This window comes from Hemicordylus capensis, chromosome 2, assembly GCF_027244095.1.
Source record: "Hemicordylus capensis ecotype Gifberg chromosome 2, rHemCap1.1.pri, whole genome shotgun sequence".
NCBI classification, from domain to species: Eukaryota; Metazoa; Chordata; class Lepidosauria; order Squamata; family Cordylidae; genus Hemicordylus; species Hemicordylus capensis.
Window position 1 is genome coordinate 290,041,115 of NC_069658.1, and position 7,020 is coordinate 290,048,134.

The following is a 7,020-nucleotide window of genomic DNA, read 5'->3' on the forward strand; positions in this document are numbered from 1 at the left end:
AGCACGTCCCCAGGAGCACACTTCCTTTCAGGCCTTGTATAGTCAACCACAGGGTTTCTATGGAGGACTCCAGTCCACTTAGGTTTTCTACTTTGTTAGATTCTATCCCTTCTTTAACATACAGTGCTAGTCCACCTCCAAGCGCCCCTCCCTGTCCTTTCTATAGAGTTAATATCCAGGGATAACAGTGTCCCATAGGTTCTCATTGTTCCACCATGTTCCTGTTATCCCCACTATATCTATTTCTGCATTAGCAACCAAGCACTCCAGCTCACCCATCTTGGCTTGGAGGCTTCTGGCATGGGCATATAAGCACCTATACGCTGAATTTATACGCTGAATGTGGCATACAGTGTAAAAAATTGCTTTGTTTTAATGGTAAAGAAATCAGAATTCCTTAGGGAGTTTTCACAATTGACTTGAAAATTGTTTTAATTATCACCACTTCTGCCTCATTGGCTGATTTATGTTACTGTTCACAAGTGAAGCTTCTTTCATTGCCAATGTCACGACACTCTCTCCCAGCTAATGTGGCAAGAGGACTTGCTTGCTTCCCATTTATTTATTTGGAAAATGCAGGGGATGGAACCTGATTAACAAGGTGTTCCCAGTCAAAAACTGTAATAGAAATATGAAACAGCAGTGAGTCTTTGCACTTAGTACTAGAGGCAAGTATTTATGCATTTGTTTGACTTATTTCATGGACTCAGAGTAGTTTTATTATTATTATTATTATTATTACATTTATATCCCGCGCTTCCTCCAAGGAGCCCAGAGCGGTGCACTACATACTTGAGTTTCTCTTTCACAACAACCCTGTGAAGTAGGTTAGGCTGAGAGAGAAGTGACTGGCCCAGAGTCACCCAACTAGTTTCATGGCTGAATGGGGATTTGAACTCAGGTCTCCCCGGTCCTAGTCCAGCACTCTAACCACTACACCATGCTGGCTCTATATATTCCATATATATATTCCAGTTAGTTCCATCCATTCCTATGTTGTGGCCCAACAACATAGGAATGAACAGGCAAAACAGGGGAGCTTGCAGACAGTTACCTAGGGGTGGCACATAGGAACTGGATTCCAAACATCTTTTAATCAGACTTCTGTGGCTCAGCATATATATTAGGCCTTTCCCCCTCAGGCCTTTTCTAGCACAACCATTCTGTGCAACAGCAATCTGAGTTATCTCAGTTTCCAATCTGCTGCTAAGGCCCTTCCAGCTCCTCACTAGACCCGCACAGACCTGCTCCTGTGCTGCAATCCTCTTTCAGACTCTGTCCTTTAGATTCCCTCCTTATTACAGCCTTTTCTACTTTTGGTCAGAGCAGGGGCTGCTAGGAAACAGACTCCGTAGTCTCATTACAAAACACTTTGTTTCGGGTTGCCAGCTCTCCAGAAGTATTGGCCTGGAGTCTGCAGGAATCGGCAAGGATCTCCAGATGATTACTGAAAGCAATCCTTCAGATGTTAGTGGCTTAATGTTGCAAAGAATATGGGGGGGGGGGGCACGTGGGATACTGAGGAATAGCTTCAGTGTTGGCAAGCCTGTTTACCAGTGACAAACTGAGGCTGAACTACTATGGTTTAAAAAAAAAAAAAAAACCCAACCTGAGTGGCCCTCAATCAATTTTTTTCCTTTTTAGCATTCAGTTGTTCTTTTCCTTTGCAGTCAGAACAGCATTGCAGTGGTTAATGTACATGTATACACAAATGGCACAGGAAAGGAGGGCTGAGTATCCTATGGTGCAGATGTGCCCCTGTGGCAGTTTACAGTAGAGAGTCATATCTGAAGATATTCTGACAGAAAGGGGCTTCTGCCAAATCCTATGTTGAACTATCCTTCCCATGCCCCCACTCAAAGGATACTTTTGCGCCTAGAAAGTGCTTTTGGTGCCAGTTATGAAAACAGTGACTGCTCCTTTTAACAGCCTTAAGGAGAAATGTGAGTCCCTTGGAGTAAATAGATGAACTGTTTGCGTGTTTCTGTGCTTAACTGTTATCTCTGGTGTAACCATAAGCTCCAAAAATAACATACTAGTTAAGGAAGTTGGAATTGAGACGTCAACAAAATGTCCCCGTTCTATTCATTCATCTTTTGTTACCATCTTATTGACTATGGAGTCACTGGCTTTGGATTTATTATGTGAGTTGAGAGATAAGATTTGCTCAGGCACATGCTGGCTGCGTGTCAAGGTAACAGCAGCACAATGAATAGGCAACCCAGGAGGCCTCCGATCACGAGGAAACCACGTTTCCTGCTGGAGGTGGCCTGATTTGCTTATAAAACTGGTAAAGCTGGAAGATGCTTTCATAAGATCACAGCCCCCTCTGCTGGATGAAAGTGAAAGAGTGCACAAGAGACAGAAAAGAAAACCAGATTAAAATGTCGTGACAAGCCATGTACGTTTAGGAGTCATAGGCCACATTAGCACGTAACGCACAACCACCGGTCCAATAGACATGCGGTTCTACTCCCACATCCTCCTGCTCCCCTGGCCCCCCGCTCTCCCATCCAAATTTGGACGTAACAGAGAGCTCCCTCTCTGCAGTCAGCAAGACTGCATAGAGGAGGGGGAACTGGCTGTGTGGGCTTCCTTCTTCCATGAAGGACTGCCCGCACAGCCAATCACAGCTGGAGTCGAAGGGGGAGCTTCCTCCCTCAACTCTGGTTCCAGGGGACACAGTCTGCAGTTTTGAATTTGGACATACTGCAGGCTGCATCCAACCTTGGGTTGCAGTGACAAAACTTACTACAACTTGGGGGTTCAGACTGGAGTTACAAATCTGGTGCCTCAGATTTGCTGCCATGCTAAACTGCATCTCCATGTACTCGGATGTAATGCTTGCAGAACCTCTGATCCATTCAAATAGGGTTCTGTGTTATGTGCGAGTGTAGCCATTGGCTCTTTTCTTTTACAATAATTGGAACTGAAATTGCATTTCAGAAGTTCAAATTTTATTTTAACCACACATTTGCGCTTCAACATTTAAACTGCTGATAACATTAAACAGGTTTTGTTTTTATTGCTGCTAAATGCTTCAACCAAGCCCCGGTCTCCTCTGATCAGGCTGCCTTGCCTTATATTTCCCTTTGCCCTATATATCATCTTGTGAGTTGATGCATGGCAGCTTGACAAAACTCACATTTTTCTTCTGCAGTTGCAGGGATCGTGTCACGACTCTCTTTTACTTCTTCTGCAGCAGAAACCACCAGTTCAGCACGATTCAGCATGTGTGCTACCTTGCAACAGACACTGTGTCTATCAGAAGCTGTCAACCCTGCCATCTCTCCACTATTCATTGTCAGTCTCTGAGCTCTCTTAGAGCCAGTATCAAGGGTCTGCATTGCTGGAAATGGGTAGCTGCCAAGGGCCCACTGATGATCTCTGAGACCTGCTCTGTGCCCATCACCTTCACATGGTGGTGTCAGAACAATTCTTTTGGGGAATTGTACCATTCCTACCATTCAGGTAGGAAGAGGCCAGTGTTCCCTCTAACAGAGATTCCCAGATGTTGTTGACTACAACTCCCATAATCCCCAGCCAAAGGCCATTTGTAGCTAGGGATGCTGGGAGTTGTTGTGAACAACATTTGGAAATCCCTGTTAGAGGGAACACTGGAAGAGGCCCATGGAAGATAGTTTGCCAAGGGCCCTCTGAAATCTCGAGCTGGCCCTGTCTCGTCCCCAGTTCAAGTGAGCTGTCTCTGGGTCTGTTGTGAATCAGCATTAACATGATCAAGTCAATGGCAGAGAGCTTGGGCAGAACATTTGGAAGTTCTGATACTTCCAAAAGAACCGTCTGTTGACCAAGGGAGTTTCCAGGCGGCAATAAAGCGTGGGATGTGCAAAGCTTTGACGCAAGCATTGATCTTACTCACCATACAGATGCTCCTTCCTACCATGATCTTACCCTCTGTGCATAGGTACCTTGTCCGATTTTTGCTGCATCATGTGCTGGCCAGCTCTTGCATTCTGAGAAGAATTTGCCCCTTTCCCCAGTCACCACAACAGTGCTAATGAAAATCAAAACATTATTCTCGGAATGCAAAAGCTGGCTCAGCTGTCAGGTCATGCTATGGAAATTGGAAAAGGTGCCGGCTCAGCATATGTACAAAGGAAAAGATCATGCTAGGGAGGAGCATGAAGCCTACAGGGGCATCTGAATGGTGAGTAAGATCATGCTGAGAACCTGCGTGACGGCTTTGCACATCTTACACTTTATTGCCATCTGGAAACCCCCTAAGCAAAGGATACACAGTTGATCATTTACATGTTGTCCTGTGTCATCCAGCCTGACCACAAGCAAGCTTTGTTTCTTAAGCTGTGACTGCAGCTTCTTTGCAGTCCTTCATCTTTTGTTTCCTAATATATTGTGTGCGCATAGGGGGTCAAGTGCTCCGTTCATCATGCTTTGTGAGCTAAGAGCATTGCAACATTTACATCACATAGACTGTGACCTTTCATAATTACTAAAATGCAAAGAACATGTGATAGTGGCAGACCCAATTAGTTGAAATCAACCATGTATAAAGTGGTATAAGAACATAAGAACATCCCTGCTGGATCAGGCCTAAGGCCTATCTAGACCAGCATTCTGTTTCACACAGTGGCCCACGAGATGCCTCTGGGGAACCCACAGGCAAGAGGCATGTGCATACTCTTTCTCCTGTTGTTGCTCCCCTGCAACTGGTATTGAGAGGCATTGTGCTCTGAGCAGAGGCATAACTAGGGGAAATAGTGCCTAGGGCAAGCACTGAAATTGCGCCCCTGTCCAAACAGGAATGATAGGACTTGTAGTCAACAATATCTGGAAATCCTTGTTAAAAGGAACACTGTACCATCTAGACATGGTTGTTGATCAAAACCTGAAAACATGAGCAATCTCTGTAAAAGACTTAGAACAACAGTCAGGAGTTATGCGAGGATTCCAAGTGTCATTTTCTCTGTCTCATCTCATTCTTTTTAAAAAACATGACTTTGTCCTAAAGAATCACCTGCCCAAATAGCCACTAGCAAAATAGGGGAAGAAGAAGGTGGTGGTGGTGGTGGTGGGTCTATAAACCAGTGAATGATTCCTGCCAGCCTTTGTCTTATGATGACTGTTGGCTCATGATGGGGTATATGTGCATTCACCACACCAGTGCTTACTTTGACACCAAGAGGAAGGAGGATACATTAGTTTGCCACACTAGACAGAGGCATTTGCAACAGGAACAGACAGCCAAGTTCTGCCAGGGCCAAAACCAGCCCCTGCCAGACTAAGAATTCATTGTAATTTGCCCCTTCCTGTCACAAGCAGTGTGCTGTTCTTTTGTGATTGACTCTAACTCTCACATATCTCAGTCATGGATGGAAAATTCAGGGTCAATTTACAAGAGACACATTTTCTACATGGAAGTTTCTTCTGTGCAGGTGTTGTGCAGAAACCCATGTGTAGTGACCACCAGGGGCATAGCAAGATTGGAATGGGCCAAGATGAGATTTTAAAATGGGCCCCCAGCCCCTCAAAGTCCAGGGCCTCCACACACCCCAGGCCCCCAAGGATTTAAGTCTGATATTTCAAAATAAGTATGCTACCTGGAATACATTTCACTGAATACACACATGCACACTTCACAGTATATAGTGATATTGAGTACTATATATTTGTGCTAGTTTTAATGCCTAGAACACACTAGCAACGCTAATTATTAAAATGGCCCCCTCGCTGCAGATTAGCAAAGGAGACTTTCAACCATGCAGGGTGAGCCTATGTTTGTTTTCTCAGAATTCTGAACAAATTCAGTCAAGTTTGATTCCACGAGACTTTAAAGCCCTTTAACACACATCTCCTCTGGAATGGAGGTGCTGCATTCACATGTTGGCCAGATTTACCCTGAAGTCCCTGCAAGTTATTGGAGAGCAGTTCACACACAAGAAAAATAAAATAAAATAAAAGCACAGCACATGCTTCACAGTTCTCACTCAGACCTTCTGGGTTGCAAAACAACTTGAACATAAGTGCATTTATGAATGAATGAATGAACAAACAAACAAATAAATAAATAAATATTTGTTCCAGAAGTGTTTGTAATTTTCTGTCATGAACAAGCCACTTATAGGCCTTTTTAGATAGTTTTTGTTTTTAAAGCCAGCACATTTTTCAGTCTGTTTTAAATTAAATATTCAGAGACTTCTCAGTCTCGCCCCACCCCCCATATCAAAGCCCTATGGCAAGCAGATCCCTATATACGGGGGTAACCACAAAAAGGAATTCACAGCCTACCATGCAAAAGCTGTGCTGGATGGTCTGCTCTGCTGCAAGGAGGGTCTGCTGCAGGGAGCTCTGCCAGCCTCCTTCCTGGCTTGCTGGGGCCTGCTGAGTTCAGGCTTCAGGGAGGCCTACTCAGAGGCCTCTCTGCAAGCCCCGCCCACCCACCGATCAGCTGAGAGGCGGGGAGAGAAGAGCTCTGCAGTTTGCAGGCTGCTCCGATCCTAGGCTGGAGCTGGAGGCAAGTGGCTGGGGGGCCCTGGGGCTGGGCAGGTGGGCAATGGGGTGGGGTGGCAGGAACTGGCATGGCGCCCCCACCTCAGTGGCGCCTAGGGCATGTGCCCTGCCTGCCCCCCCCCAGTTCAAGTCAAGTGCTCCATTCATCATGCTTTGTGAGCTAAGAGCATTGAAACATTTACATCACAGACTGTGACCTTTCATAAGTACTGAAATGCAAAGAACATGTGATAGTGGCAGATTCAATTAGTTGAAATCAACCATGTATAAAGTATAAGAACATCTCTGCTGGATCAGGCCTAAGGCCTATCTAGACCAGCATTCTGTTTCACACAGTGGCCCACCAAGGGCCTCTGGGTAGCCCACAGGCAAGAGGTATGTGCATACTCTTTCTCCTGTTGTTGCTCCCCTGCAACTGGTATTGAGAGGCATTGTGCTCTGAGGCTGGAGGTGGCCCACAGCCACAAAACTAGTAGCCATCGATAGACCTGCACTCCATGAATTTGTCTAAGCTCCTTTTAAAGCCATCCA

The 7,020-nt window shown here is 45.4% G+C and overlaps 1 long non-coding RNA gene across 1 annotated transcript; it reads right to left on the bottom strand.

Annotated features, from left to right (window-relative positions):
- Window positions 1-405: 405 nt before the first annotated feature.
- LOC128347752 (uncharacterized) lies at window positions 406-6,365 on the bottom strand. Its single transcript, XR_008317695.1, has 2 exons — window positions 6,268-6,365; window positions 406-618 (listed from the first exon to the last, which is right to left on the bottom strand). It is a non-coding gene; the product is annotated as an uncharacterized LOC128347752 (long non-coding RNA).
- Between the last annotated feature and the right edge of the window lie 655 nt (window positions 6,366-7,020).